Below are 15,598 nucleotides of genomic sequence, written 5' to 3'. Positions count from 1 at the left end.
GAGAATCTTCCTCCAGGAGCAAGAGACTCCAGGAGGGGGATCTGTGAAGGAAGCCTGAGGGAAAAGAGCTAGTCGTGTCTGGGGGTTGAGGCTGGGTCTTAGTCCACTGGGCTGCACCGACAAATGTGGGTGACTTCGAAACAGAAATTCCTCACAATTCTGGGGACTGGGAAGCCCAGGATCAAGGCACTGGCAGATTGGAGTCTGGTGAGGGCCTGTTTCCTGGAGCTTGCTCTATCCCCAGATGGGGAAGTGCCCTCTTATTAGTGCTTTTATCAGTGCCTCTTTTACAGGGGCACTGATGCCTCTCATAAGGGCTCTGCCTTATGACCTTGTCACCCCCCAGAGTCCTAACTCCAAATACAGCCACTTCAGGGGTAAGGCTTTCAACGTACAAGCCTGCAGGGAGAGTACAAATGTTCAGCATAGAGCAGAGTGGTATAAAAAGTGCAGGTTGAGCCAGGCACAGCTGCTCAAGCTTATAATAACAGGGTGCAGGAGGATCACAAGTTGGAGGCAAGCCTGAAATACGGATCAAGATCCTGTCTCAAAAAAGAAAAATAAAATGTTGCAGATCATAATACCTAGCAAAAGAAGAAAGTGAACGTTAGCTGTACAGCATGGTGGAGTTTCATCAGACCCAGGAAAGACAACTGATAGTGTCTCAGGCTATTTTAGGGGTAGAAGGAATGGTGGAAACTCTCCAACCAGAAGTCCAGAAGCATTTCCCTGGCGCTCATGGGGCAGAGGCGGAGCTCCAGCTGTGTGGCCAAAGCGAGTGGAGCAAAGGACTTGCTCTTGAGGAGGTTTAAATAAGGAGAAAGACGGCAAAGGAGGAAGTGCTCCGATAAATAAGGATTTCCAGTGGTAAAGAGAGGGACAGGAGGGGAGGGTGGAGAAGAGGAAGTCCTGGCTGACGCTCAGAGAAGCAGGGAGAGAAGAGCCTTCCTTGAGAGAAGTGAGTCTTCCACAGGTCTGGGGAAGAGAGTTCTGGGCAAAGGCGCAAGTGAGCCGGGATAGATCCCTGCGGGGGAAGGAAGGTGGGCAGGGGAGAAGGAGTCCACAAAGCTGGAGTGGGTGCTGGATTTGGGAGGGCCTGGAGGGCAAGGAGTTTGGATTGTACTTTAGGGATAATGAGGAATAGCAACAGTTACAAAGACCTCATATTGCATGACTGCATTTATGTGGGGCGCCCAACAGGCCAATCCAGCAGGAGTAGCTGCCCAGGGTTGAGGCTGTGGTGCAGGTGGGGTGGGGAGAGACTCACAAATGGGTTGGGGAATAGGAGTAACGGACCCTGGGTTTCCCGTGGGGGATGAGGGCAATGTCCTAAGGTTGATTGTATTGAGGGCCAGGGTTTTAGCTCAGTGGTGCTGTGCCTGACTCACAAGCACAAGGTCCTGAATTCAATCCCTGGTACCCCCCAAAAAAGAAAAAAGATTGTGGTGAAGTTTGCACAACCCTTTAAATATACCCAAGAAAACCATTGAACTTTAGATGGTGAATTATATGGGATGAAAAATGTGTTACTTTAACAAGGGATAATGGGAAGCCATTGGGGTGTGATTTAATCCCTCAGGCCAAGGTGGGAAAATAAATTCCAGGGAGGCCAGAGTGGGCAGGAGATAGCTGGGAGGCTGTGGCAGGGGTCAGGCAAGGGCTAGTGGGGTCTTGGTCTGGGTTTGTGGCTTTGTGATGGCAGTTGATGAGGAAGTCGGGATGGGGTGTATCTCGAAGTCAGAGTTTGATGATGAACTGAATGCACCAGGCAGGAAAGGATGATGCATCCCGGCCATTGCACTGCAGTGGCCAGGACTACAGGAAGAGCTCAATGCAGGGAAGGGCAGGATCCAAGCTCTGCTCTGGACACCATTGGTCTCCAAGATTCCATGAGGCTGGGGAGAGGGTAGGCTGGGTTCCCACGTGTAGAGGGACATCCTTCCAACCATCCTGTGAGGCAAGTGCTACAGGCATTCCATGTGTGCTGGGCACTCCAAATGCCCCTTGTTTCAGCCTCTGGTCCCAGCCGCAGGGACCAGGGAGGCCCACATCTTGGCAACTGTCATGTGACACTGGCCCCATGGTGCCTCCACTGCTGTCTCTCACCCCTAGCTTTGCCATGAATTCACCTGGCATTGACAGGGGGGCCTCCCCATTCCATGGGGACCTCAACAAGAGTCAGGGATAAGTGCCCTTCTCCAAGTGGGTTCTGAGGTATAGTCCAGACAGCTCTCAGAGACCCATGCAGCAGTCACCTGGAGGCGGCTGGCTCCTCACCACACCCTCGGATTGGTGCTCTCTCCTCCTCACCTCACGCCTCCTCTCCCTGCTCCCCTCTGTACTGCTCAGGCTCAAGCCTTCCTGTCAGATTCTGCTTTGGGGAGACCCTGTGTATGATGCCATTTTACTGGGCATAGATTACTGAACAACAGTGCCACACATCAGGGGCAGGGCAGGGTATCTTCAGGGAAAGGATCACAGAGCCCATCAGTGTTTTACTCTGCACTCTCATCTGTGTTGCCTCTCAAAGATTCCAGCCCCTACGTGGCATTTAAAGGCAGAGGCCCACATGAAATCTAAGGGAGAGGTTATAAATAAGAGCAAAGTCCAGCTGGGAGCAACAGGACATACTTGTGATCCCAGTTATTTGGGAGGCTGAGGCAGGAGGATTGCAAGTCAAAGGACAGCCTGGGAGATTTAGCAAGGCTTGGTCCCAGAATACAGATGGATGGATGGATGGATAGATAGATAGATAGATAGACAAATTGATAGAGATGTAGACAGATAAATGAGGGGTCCAGGGATGCAGCTCAGCAGCACAGCACCTGTTTGGCAAGCACTAGGCCCTGAGACTGATTCCTGGTACCAAATAAAAAAACAAACAAAAAAAACCATGAGGATGTAACTCAGTGATAGAGCACTCACTTGCCCTTGCCTAGCATGTGCCAGGACCTAGGTTCAAACATAAAAAGGAAGGAAGGACTCCATACCCTGTTCACTCGTGTTTAGAAATCCAGAGGAGGGACTGAGAAGGGGCTGGGGAGGAGCTACCGTGCAGACAGGAAGAAGCAGCCCATGTGGAGTCCTGGTCTCCCAGAGAAGACTGTGTCCAGCAGGAGTGAGTGCTCTTCCCGGCAGATGCGGACAGAACACCTGGACCTTTGGAGGCTCCCGCACAGAGCTCTCTGGAGACTTGGACAGGTGGTGTTAATGCGGTGGGAGGGGCCAAAGCTTGGCTGGAGCAGGCTAGAAGGGGACATGACGAGGATGCTGTGGGGAACCTGGCAGGGACGACCCATTGAGATGTGCAGCAAGCGGAGAAGGAAGAACAGCAGGAGCTGCAGAGGGGACGGGTCAGGAAAGTTTGTCTTTAACATGAGAGCCAGGCATGGGGGCGCACACCTGTAATCCCAGTGCTCTGGGAAGCTGAGGCAGGAGGATCACAAGTTCTCCTTCAGCCTTGGCAATTTAGCAAGACCTTGACTCAAAATAAACAAGATTTTAAAGGGCTGGGGTCACAGCTCAATGTGAAGGCCCTGGGTTTAATCTCTAGTACACAAAACGAGGGGAAGCACAAGGGATTGGAGTGGGGAGCACATGGCCAGGGATTGGCTGGGGTGGGAGGAGAGGCCACACGTGCTCCCCACCATCCTGGGGCCAGGGCAGGCATCTGGGGCACAGATACAGGCACCCGGAAGAGTAGAAGGCAAGAAGGCAGCTGCTCTTCATCTACTTTCTCAACAAAATTATAAACAAACTTAGCTGACAGCAAGGAACAACGGGGAGATATTCAGAGGTGGTGACTTAGTCACTTTCTCATTGCTGGGACAAAGTCCCTGACATCCCCAACCTGAAGGAAAAGGGGTTTATTTTTGTTTGTTTGTTTGTTTGTTTTGTTTTTTTGGTACCAGGGATTGAACTCAGGTCCTTGCGCTTCCAAGACAGGCCACCGAACCGCTGAGCTAAATCCCCAGCCCAAAGGGGTTTATTTTGGCTCACGGTTTCAGTCCATGGTGAGCTAGCTCCAAGGCAGAAAGGGCACGGCAGAGGGAGCTGGCAGAGGAAGAGGGTGTACGGCCCGTGGCAGCCAGGAAGCAGAGAGTAAAGGGAGTATCCAGGGATAAGAACATGCCCTTTCAGGTCACAACCCAGTGAACTGCCTCTTCTGAACAGCACATTTCACAGTGGAATGATCCACTGCTGAGCAGATCTAACCAGAACAGGTAGAGAAGACGTGAGACATCATCGGAGGGCAGAATGCTGAGCTTTGAAGAAAAACATAGTAGGGTCACAGGACAAACCGAGTGCTCACTTGAGGTTGGGATCAGAAATGTAAGGCATTCCATGCCTGGGTGCAGGCACAGAACAGGCCCGGCATTGGGCACCGGCTCTCGGGAGTAAGGGGCAGAGTAGAAGGCAGGTGCCCATGTGTGGTGACTGTTGTGGGCCATGCGACCCAGTTGGGGCAGGCGTGAAGGAGCTGACAGCAACAGGAGCGAGTCAGGTGGGCAGGTAGCTCAGCAGCGGAGCACTTGCCTAGCACTGAAAAAAAAAGTGCTGGTCACAGAGTGGGAGGCCCAGAAACACCACATTGGCAGGGGAGTGGGTGTTGGGTGGGCACAGACAGATGAGACCTTCCTGACCACCAACTCTAAAACAGCTCCCCGCCTGCCACTGCCCCATCCTTCCTGCTTTCCTTTCACAGCTTCCCGGCCTCACACCTCCTTAGTCAGGACTTGTGCTCCCATCACAGTGTAAGTCCTTGGGGGCTGGGACATGTTCTCTCCATTTTATTCCTTAAATTTTAATTCTAAGAAATGTAAAACTGAATGAATGCTAAGGTTCTTGAAAAAATAAGAGTGGTGATAGAGGAAGACCTTAGGCCAGATGTTAAAATCTTCTGCGAATGCACAGAAAGTTGTTTTGATTGCTGGCTGTGAACCTGTAACCCTCCTGCCTCAGCCTTCTGAGTAGGTGGGCTTATTGGTGGTGTGCACCACCATGCCCAGTTTGTTCCTCCCCTCTCTCCCTCCATCTCTCCCTCCCTCCCTCCTTTCCTTCCTTCCCCCCTTCCTTCCCTCCTTCCTCTTTTTTTCTTCTAGCTTGTACCCAGGACTTTTTTACTAACCTACATCTCCCACCCTTTTCAATTTTTTTGTTGTTGTTGTTGAGGCAGAGTCCTGCTAAACTGCCCAGGGTGGAAGTGGCCAGGGATTTATCTCAGTGGCAACACACCTGCCTTGCAGGCACAAGGTCCTGAGTTTGACCCCTGGTATGGAAAAAAAAAATTTTTCCCCCAGGGTGACCTTGGTTTCAAAGCAATCCTCCTGCCTCAGCCTCCATATTCTCTAGGATTACAGGCATGTGCCACTGCACCTGGCTCCCCTATTTTTTTTGAAGCATAATGAAGAATATAGAATTGCTCTGGTATTTAGATATTATTCACTATTTAAGAATATAAAAATTGTATTTGAAATGTTATTAATGACTTTTATTTGAATTTTTGTAATGACCCCAAAGTATCATAACAGCACATTCATACACTGCTAAAAAAGATATCCCATGGGACTATTTACACTTGTGATAAAAACTTTTAAATACCAACTTAAAATACACAATAGTGTGTGTAATGTAAAAACTTCGGAAGGGGATTTGAAAGTGATGGGAGTTAAGGGTCTCCTGTCTATGGTACATGTCTGACTCCTAAAGCACAGTGGGTCTCCAGCTGCGTCTGCCCTTGATGTGACTAAAACAGAAAACAAAAAGCCCTCAGCAGCATGCCCTACCCTCGGGCTCTGGAAACTTCCGCCTGCTCTCTCGGCCTCAGCCTCCCCTTCACCCTACTGCCCGGCTGGCCCGCCTGCCACCACCCCCAGCCCCAGCCAGTCCTGCCCTGGAATAAATAAACCACTGGGCAGGGGCCCAGACAATGGGTCTTGGCAAGGAGTTAATAGGCTGGGCCTCTCGCGTTAGCCGAGTGTGACCAGAGCTGGGGGATTGGCCCGGAGCCAGCATCGATTACGACCAGACGGAGCCAGGGCAGACTTGGCACAGACGGGCCCCACAGCTGGCAAATCCCGTCACCTCACCCTGGCCCAGAGGGCACGAGGCCTGCCCTGGGCACCCACAGCCACCCGCTGTGCACTCATTCCTGCCACCGGTATCACTGCCAGCGGGAGGAGCCGCCTGCTGGCCTCCAGACCCTGGGCCCCGGCTTATCCCTGTCAGGCTTCTTCCTGTCTGCGGCTGCCTGGAGATGCTCTGGGCCTGCAGGGTCTGTTTGCAGGAAGAGCAGGTGGAACAGCCTCCCCCCAGTGTCTAGATTGAGGACCAGTCTTTCACTGTCCCTCAGAAGGCCTGCTTGGCCACTGAGCTCTGCACTTCCTCGGCATCACATTTGAAGAGGGACTTCTTCGGAGGGGAGGCAGGGAGCCAGCGAAGAGAAGTCACCTCTCTGTGAAGAGTGGCTCTGGCGGCAGGGCCCCAGTGGAGTTAATGCCAGCCCCAGCCTCGGCTTGGATGCTCCACTGCTCTTCACCTGTGCGTGGGTCTCCCCTCATGGGATTCTGGGGAGACCCCTGGTCTCAGAGCCTCACAGTGTAGAGCTGGATGTCAGAGAGACAGGGCATCCTACTGGGCAGACTGTACGCTGTGAGATGGCCAGCACATGTGTCCCCTCATAGGCCCAGGAGACCCTGCCACGGGGAGAGCATCCACACAGTGACAGCCAGCCTCTGCTCTCTGGGTGAAGGCCACAGGTGGAGGGGGGTTACTCCCGACTCCTCTGCTCTTCAGAGCTGCAAGGAGAGGTACATCTCCTCCTGTTAGGCAGTTACTCCCCACTAACTGGGGCAGAGAGCTGAAGCAGGGGGCAGGAGAGGCTCTGAAACAACCTGACGCGCTGAACTGCAGTTCCCCTCAAACTCAGGGACCCAATTTCTTCCCTCTGTTCCCAGGGGAAGTTAGACACATGTATTGATTGACTGCCTGAGGGTAGGCTGCGTTTGAGGGGAGGGGAAAGCGGTGGCCCTCCAAGTGACACCGAGTCTAACGACCCCAGGGAGTCATGGTCTCCACACTACAAAAACCAGCACAAGTGGCAGGTGAGGCCAGGGGTGTGAAGTGTGCACACGTTTTGAACAGGTCGGGGGTGGGGATGAATTTTCTATCAAAAAAATATTGACACTTCTTGGAGAAATAGAAATACATGCAGTTCTTTCTTTTCTCATAATGCTTACATTTTTAGTGTCCTTGAAGGACCTACAAATATCACTTAGGTGCTTCAGGACCATAAAATGTGCTATGCATAGCTTGGCTCATAAAATTGTCACCTTTGTTATATGGTTACCGAGATATGAAAAGGCTGTCTGAAAGTTAAACCTGTTGTTAATGGAGAGTCTTCATTTTTAACCAATATTTTTAAATATCAAAAGACTTCTCTCTCAGAGAGTCTGGTGTTTTTTTATTTTTTATTTTTTGCTCTGGCCTCCATGTTTATAGTCTGGTTTCACCATTTAGCACCGCACTCTTCTCACAGGATAACTTCACAGCCTGAGGATGGTGCTCAGAGGGCCCTGACTTGGTTCGATATTCTGTTGTGGCCATCTTAAAATTCTTCATATTTTTTTTAAAACACGGTGCCCGCATATTCTTTTTAAATTTTTTCATTAGTACATGTTTGCAGTACATGATGACACTCGTTGCAGGGAGCTGGCACCTGTACAGAGCACATTCTTTTTATGTCCCCTGCCCTCCCCTCCCACATACTTACTTTGCACTGGGTCTAAACCACTTCTGCTCAGAGAGCCGCCTGAGCCCTTCCCCACCCTCTGGGCCATGCTGGGCCAGGCTTCAACAGCGTCCTATCTCCAGGACCCCATGCCCTTGCCCTTGTGAAACTCCTGCCTCCCTTCAGCCCCTGCAGGCCTCTCCCAGGCGCCTCCCCTGGCCTCCCTTGTCCAAAAGAACTCCCCCTTCCCTCTCCCCTGCCCCCCTCCTCCTGGGGATTGAACCCAGGGTCTTTACACTGAATTACATGCCCATCCCTTTGTAAAATTTTTCATTTTGAGACAGGGTCTCATTAAATGGGTAAGTTGCCCAGGCAGGCTCAAACTTGGAATGCTCCTGCTTCAGCCTTCCAGGGCTGGGATTACAGGCGTGCGCCACCACCTGCAGCTGAGCACCTGTTTCTTACACCTCCCTTTCTTCCCTTTGGCTCTGTTGACAGAGCCACAACAGAACTGCCCGGAGCCTGTGGTCTGAGCAAGGAGGCATTCTCCTCTTTCCACTCGCTGTGCCCTCCAGACACCATACCTCAGGCAGAACAGGAAGCCTTAAAGCTGCCACTCCCTCCTGGCCACTCTCTGCACGTCCTGACCCAGTCTGATGGTGTTCTGCAGTTTTCCCTTCAGCTGGATGGGAGAAGTTAAAAGACTCCAGTCTTTCTCCCCAGCTTCCTCTCCAGACATACAGCTTTCTCTACGGCTCCCAGTCCCAATCTGTAGAAGACACTGGTCTCTGGTCCCCTCCCCAGAAAGGTCTGCCCCTGGGGTCATCCTAAAAGTGGGTGGGAAGCTGCTGAGCCCCTCTGTGGGGTTGGATGTCTCAGAGGCTCTGGGAGAGACAGCCCCCGGGGCCAGAAGCGCACGGCCGCCTCTCCTTACAGCGCCTCAGACACAACCCTGAGAGACACTGATGGTTGTTCACCAGCTCCTTCTCCGGGGCACACTTTCTATTGGCCAGGGGCAAACAAGAGTTTGTCGAGGTATTCACTAGCAAAGACAGCCTCAGATTCTAGGCCACCCAGCTGGGGCCTCAGAATCAAGAGTGTGTAGCACTCACTCCAGGCCAAGGACATCAAGCTCTCTGGCTGGGAATTTTCCCCCAAGGCACTGAGTGTTACTCAGTGCTGTACTGTCTACCCCTACTACCCCAGAAACCTAGCATAGCACTCGGGGAAGTGTGCTTGCTTAGGTAACACCAACCCTTGATGCCTGTGCTCCCTCCTCTAACTATTAAGACAAATCCACAGGACCTAGAGTAGAGGAACCTCATGCTTCCACCCATGTGGAGAAATTGTCAGGGACCAGGAGAAGCAGGATCCAAGTCTACCCTTTCAAGAGACAGGACTTGAGCTGGAGATGTAACTCAGAGGTAGAACGTCTTCCAAGCATGTGTGAGGCCCTGGGTTCAATCGCCAGTACCAAAAGAGAGAGAGAGACAGACAGACAGATTCAACAGGCGGGACTAAGTAAGTTGGACTACAGGCTGGCCAGGAGACCAGGTAAGGAGTCATCCCAGAGCTGCCAGCACACAGTCTGAAAATCTAAACCCCCAAGGTCCACCCCTGTAGCTGGTTCCAGAGAGGCCACGAGAGAGGGCCTTGTGGACAAGACTCAGGAAGCCGAGGAGTATCCTCAGAGAAAGGAGGCTGCCCTGGGCAGTAGGAGGGCAGAGGCCAAATGAGTCAGCAGAATTACTTCTTACCCCCTACAAGGAAGAGGAAGGAAGTTGGGAATTTCCATCAAGAAAGACTCCAGGATGCTGGGTAAAAACTGAAGGGGAAAGAGGTACATAGGGCAGGGGAGAAAAAAAAAACCTATGGAATCAGAGTGGTTCGCCTTAGGCCTAGTGAAAAGAGTAGGGGAGTTGAGGAAGGTGGGAATTTTAGCCATCCTAGTCCATCACATGTCCCACCAGTGGTGGGGCCTCCCCACAGAATCAGTACGAATGCACTTAGAAAAATGTGCTGTCACGGAGGGGAGCACAAGTGAAAAAGAGAAAAGAGCAGGAAAATGGCTAATGACCTTGTGTTTGGGTAACCAGAGGGCTGCTGGAGAGGCCCCAAATCCTACTTTGTACTCCAACGTTGGGTCTTCAGCTAAGTGTTAGCAGCAAGTGGTACTTGCCGCATGGAACTGGGTGGCTTGTGGGGGGTTAGGCTGGCTCTTTGCCTCACACACACATCCCGCAATAAACGCCAAGAGATTACTATAAGGAACAATTCAAAAAGAAAAAAACTAGAAGAACAAATAGGTGAACATTTGAGTTTTAAAAACATGAACCCAGGGTCTTACGCATGTTAGGCAAGTGTTCTACCACTGAGCCAGCTTGAATTGGGTATTCTTAAAAAATTATATGCCAAGCACAGTGGTGCCCACCTATAATCACAGCATGGGGTGGGGGGTGAGGAGGGTTGGGCCGGAGGATCAAGAATTCAAGGCCAGCTTGGGCTGCACAGCAAGTTCAAATCAAGCTTAGGCTACATAGTAAAATCTTGCATTAAAAAAAGTGGCTAATATAAATGAAACTGTAAGACAAATAACAACGTATAAAGAACTCATAAATAGAAAAGCCTGGGCATGGTGGCACATGTTTGTAATCCCAGCACTCGGGAGGCTGAGGCAGGAGGATCACCACAGCCTGAACTACATAGTGAGACCTTGCCAAAAAACAAAACAAAACAAAACAAAAAATGATGGCTGAAGATTCCAGGCACTGTTTCTCCACCCACAGTTCTGTTGGTCAGTGTATCTGTTTTTTGTGTCAGTACCAAGCTATTTTTTATTATTATAGCTTTGTTTTATAATTTGAAATCTGGGATTGTGATACCTTCTGCTCTTCTGTTTTTGCTCAGGATTGCTGTGACTATTCTGGGTGTATTCTGTTCCCCTATAAATTTTAGGATTTTTTTCTAGTCCTGTAAAGAATGTTGGCATTTTGATTGGAATTGCATTAAATCTATGTATCAATGTCTGCAGTGGATCTTTCTAGTGCAGAGTAATATGCTAGAAGGAACCTGGTCCCCGAGTGACCATGCTGAAGGCCACATACGTATCACACATTCACACGTAACAGCTATGCGAGTGTAAAGTCCAGCTGCGTTGAGCCTTTGATATCTGGGCTTTATCTATTACAGCAGTTAGAATTTTTTTACATCATGCCCAGAAACTGCCCTTATAGGAATGTTTCCTGAAGAAATAATCAGAGATGCAAAGATTGATAGATTCCAGGGACAACTAACAAAACCTAAATGATTATAATCGCAGCGAACGCTGCACAGGGCTCTGAGACAGGCGAGTGGGTCGTGACCAGCCAAGGACAGAAAATAAATTGGGCAGCTGCTCAGTAGAACAAATATTAAGAGTAGTGATAGGAATAAGGAAGAACAGCAGTTGGGAAGCAAATAGAAAAACTAGTCAGCAAGCCCTGAGTTTAACAAGTGTATAAGCTGAACCATTTGTACAAACATTCAGGAACAGAGTGATGATGGATCTTACCACAGAAACATTTTAATTGTGATCAGAGGGGCAATCAATGTCCCCCCCGGAAATCTTCTGACACATAACTAAATGACTAAATTTCCAAGGTTGCTCCTATCTTTTATATCTAGATTTCTCCAACCCGAATCCCTTAAGGTTATTGAATTCATACCTAAAAGACATTCTTGGGCCAGGGATTTAGCTCAGTGGTTCCACTGCCTGCCTCACAAGCGCAAGGAGGCTTTCTCTTCTCCTCTTTGTAACTGACCCTTCTCATGATTCTGTGTGGCTCCAACAGTGATGGTAGCACGGTTATGTGAAAAGTGTATTATACTTATGTACTGCTTATACTTTCAAATATGTTTTAATATTTTGTATAATTGTAATCCTTATTGTTTCTTTGTTTGAGACAGTCTAGCTATCTAGTCCAGGCTGGCCTTGAATAGACTGTGCAGCCCAGGCTGGCCTCAAACTTGCAGCAATCTTCCTGCCTCAGCCTCCCAGATGCAGGGACTACAAGTGTGTGCCACCACCTCCAGCTACTTTTTAATTTTTAATTTTTACTCGTGCATGTTTACATGTTTACATAATGATTACATTCATTGTGGGGAATTGGTACCTGTACACAACATACCAAGGTTCTAGCATTTTAGTTTTTGAAATAGCAATCACAAATATGGGCAGAAAATGAAAAGAGAAAAAGCAAAACAAAGCAAACCCCTGCTCCCCTTTCTTGACTCTGTCAGTCAGGACCAGTTAGGGTATGCTGTAATAATAAAGTTACTCTCAAATTTTAAAAAAAAAGTTTATATTTCTCTTATGCTAAATGTTCATACTAGATTCGCCAGGGGCTTAACTCTACATAATCAGGGACCCGGGACGATAGAGATTATCCTGTTTTTGTTATTCCCTTCTTCTTTAGTGCTAGTGATGTTTACATTGCTTACAACTTGCCACACGGTTCATCTAATATGCAGGACTACAATATTTAGTAAGTGCCACTGTTTCTACTTTAATTACTACTACTTCTGTCTCCCTATCTGCCGTCTTCTCTCTGGCCCTGCATGTTTTCTCCTTACATGTGATAATTCAACTTTCTGACAAAGCACAAGGACAGGAAGAGCAAGTACTGCTGACGTGTCTGCTCCCGTGCCTGGTATACATTTCTCGTTGGTCATGGCCCTCTTCTGCACATCTAGATACAGCATCAGAGTCCTTCTCAGCACAGGTGGCTGCCAGGCTCTCAGCTTCATTACTAGAGGTGAAACTTCCTCGCCATTCCCCACCTAGGCATTTCACTGCCCCTAAGACATGGAATTGGGCTCTTGGTTTTAGCCCCATTACTCCACTATTTCCCCTAGTGGACAATGGGCCCAGTATGCAGCACTTTATCGTTTCTGTTGCCCATACTGTTCAGGAACTGTTTCTAATCTGGGGAGCCCAGTATTACTAGCATTTTGGGGTTCTGGTATTTTCCCTTCAACTTCTACCACTTTGATCAGGGTTAAAAACAATCAGAGGAAACCTGACTTCCTTAACAGCTATCGTGGGCTACTTACCCATAAACTGAAAGAAAATAAATATGTAGGGTACAAACAGAGACACGCAAGTGCTCCTCAACCAACACTTTGAGACAGGGAGATCTCTTTTTCTTTAAAAAGGAAAAAAGGAAATATAGCCCTTTCTTTAAGGGTTCAACAGAGTAAGATCTCACTAGGAAAATCCAGAATGGTCTGCCTCTCAGCCATTAGAACTCTGACCACCATTTTCTGTTTCTTGAGAGCTTCATCCTGAGCCTCTGGTAAGAGATATTTAGAAAATAGAGAAGTTAGGGCAGGTTGCTGGCCTCTCTCTCTCTCCTCTCTAAGCCATTTTAGCAAAACTTCTTAAAGTTCTCATGTTATGCAAAGTGAAGATTTATTCTCTTTACACCAAGAGTCAAGAAGTCTCTCCTGGCAGAAACTCTCTACTGTTGCTGTTTGGAATTGGCAGACATAAACAGGGTCATCCGGGGCCAAAGGGGGTGGGTGTTTTGTTTTAGAGCTCTGGGGTTAAGAGTGAAGCATGTGACTTCAGCCCCATCAGAAACAGAGAAGCCTTTGTGTGTAGCCAGCAAGGGAGTGGTGAGACACAGGTTCCGAGGGTCTGGGAGGTTCCACTAGAGGGAAGTTAACTCTTTGTTTTAGGCTCTGGGGCTTCCATGGGAAGAGCTTCTCTTTGTGGCTCGTAGTAGAGCAAAGAACTTTTTGAAAGGAAGACGGAAAAATAGAAGAAGAAAAAGCTTACAAAGTGACATACCTACTCTGGTAGCCAGAGTTGCAGACAAAGCAACTGGAAACCAGAACTGTGTCTAAGGAGCAGCCTTTGGATCAAGTAGCCATAGTATTTCCTTAGAGTCCTCAAGTCCCAACACCAGAGGGGTTTCTGGGTCCCGGTGCGCCTCCTCCTGCAGGGCTGGCAGAGAGTGGAGCAGAGCAGCCTGAAGCATACATATATATATGTGTATATGTATACACACATATCCTGTTCCTCCTGCTCAGGAGTGGGAGCAGTGGATGGCAGCTGCGGGGCGTTACCAGCAGGAAGCTGGCAGGCTGTGGGTTCTGCCTTGGCTGCACCCTGAGGCCCCACCACCCCACTTGCATCATCCTTCACTACCATGCCTGGGACCCGCTAACAGTTGGTGAGCTAGGGCTCTGCTGAAAGTCAGGTGGCCCTTAGTCTGCCGGCCCAGCGGACCCCACTGCTCAAAGGCCACCAGCCCCACGGTCATTGTGCCCTCCCCAAGCCCCCCTCAGGCCCCGGTTGCTGCGTGGAGCCTCCTGAAGTGAAGAGAGCAGGTCACATTTCCTGAAAGTCTGCACGGCATGACTTCCAGACTGACAGGAGAGGGAAAGAAAGTAGGATCATCCCGCCACTGGAAGCCTGGTCCCTGGGAGAGCTTAGGAGGAATGCGACGGGTGGACAGTGTACCTGGCTGGACATCACACCCAGCACTCATTGCCCCTTCCCACTTCTGTGTGTTTCCAGGAGCGAACACTGCAATCATGTCCCCAGAATGGCCCTGTGCCTCAGAGCATAGATGCAGGGCCAAGCCCTCGTGCTCTGGCCCGAATCTCAAGGCTCCTTGTTTAGAAGCCTCAGTTGGTGGAAAGGCACCTGAGGTTCACTGCCTCTCTTTAGGCTGAATAAGAGAAAGGCTACTAAGAAAACTGGACAAAAATACCCTGTCTGGGCTGGGGTCATGGCCTCCAAGAGAACCAGCCCATTGTGTCGGGGCTTGAGTCTGTATACACTGACGGGAAGTGTGGGTCTCTGAACTCAGGAATGCAATATGGTAAACACAAGCCTCCAGAGATTGCACCATCTGCCTTCCCAGTGCACAGGGTGAAATGTGCAGGACACGGGGGCAACCTCTTTCAGCAAGAAGAAAATCCGGAGCAGAATGAGGAAAATGCTTGCTTAGGGCTCCAGGCATCTGCAGTGCTTATTCTTCCGCTCATTGCTTTGCAATGAAACATTTGTCCTTAAACTTGGTTACCTTATGGCAGATGAGACGATTCACTGACTGAAATCCTTGCACATATTATGTGCCTTTTCCCGAGGGCAGGATCAATGTTTTTTTTTTTTTTTCAGCCCAAACAAGAGCTCAAGAGACAAAAAGCAAATTGCCAAATCAAATGGTGGCTAAATAGGCAGCCTGGTCCTGCTCCCTGCCACACACATCATGAGGACCCCTAGGACCGGAGAGGGGAAGTCACTTCCTTGCCCCAGGTCATTCAGCCACTTAGTAAGAGTCAGCTCAAAAAAACGTCGTCTTAGTTGGGCAGGTTTCCCATTCTCCCGAACAACCTGATTTCTTGCAGAACACAATTTTCAGGACAGGGTCTATGTGGTCTACTTCTTTTGACTCCTTGCACTGGGCTAGGGTGGTACCTTGGAGCTCAGCCAGTGACACTGATCATCAGCCGGCTTCACCTTCTCATGCAGGGTTGGCGTCATTCACATCAAGGTGGCATGGAGCCAGGGGACCTTTGACAAGTCAAAAGGCAGTGGCCAGGCTGGGTGCGGTGGCACAGGCTTGTAATCCCAGCTACTCAGGAGGCTGAGGCAGGAGGACTGCAAGTTTGAGCCCAACCTAGGCAATTGAGTGAGACCCTGTCTCAAAAAAAAAAAAAAATTTTTTTAAAGGGGGCTGGGAATGCAATTCAATGGTAGAGCATGTGTGAAGCCCTGGGTTCAATTCACAATGCCATCAAAAAAATACAATACAAATAAAAGGGGCAGTGGCCATCACTAACATCACTTACTCTCACCCACCCTGTGGGGCAACTTAA

This window comes from Fukomys damarensis, unplaced genomic scaffold (assembly GCF_012274545.1).
Source record: "Fukomys damarensis isolate Sample0158 unplaced genomic scaffold, DMR_v1.0_HiC HiC_scaffold_17, whole genome shotgun sequence".
In the NCBI taxonomy this organism is placed as follows: domain Eukaryota; kingdom Metazoa; phylum Chordata; class Mammalia; order Rodentia; family Bathyergidae; genus Fukomys; species Fukomys damarensis.
This window is presented reverse-complemented; position numbering follows the sequence as displayed.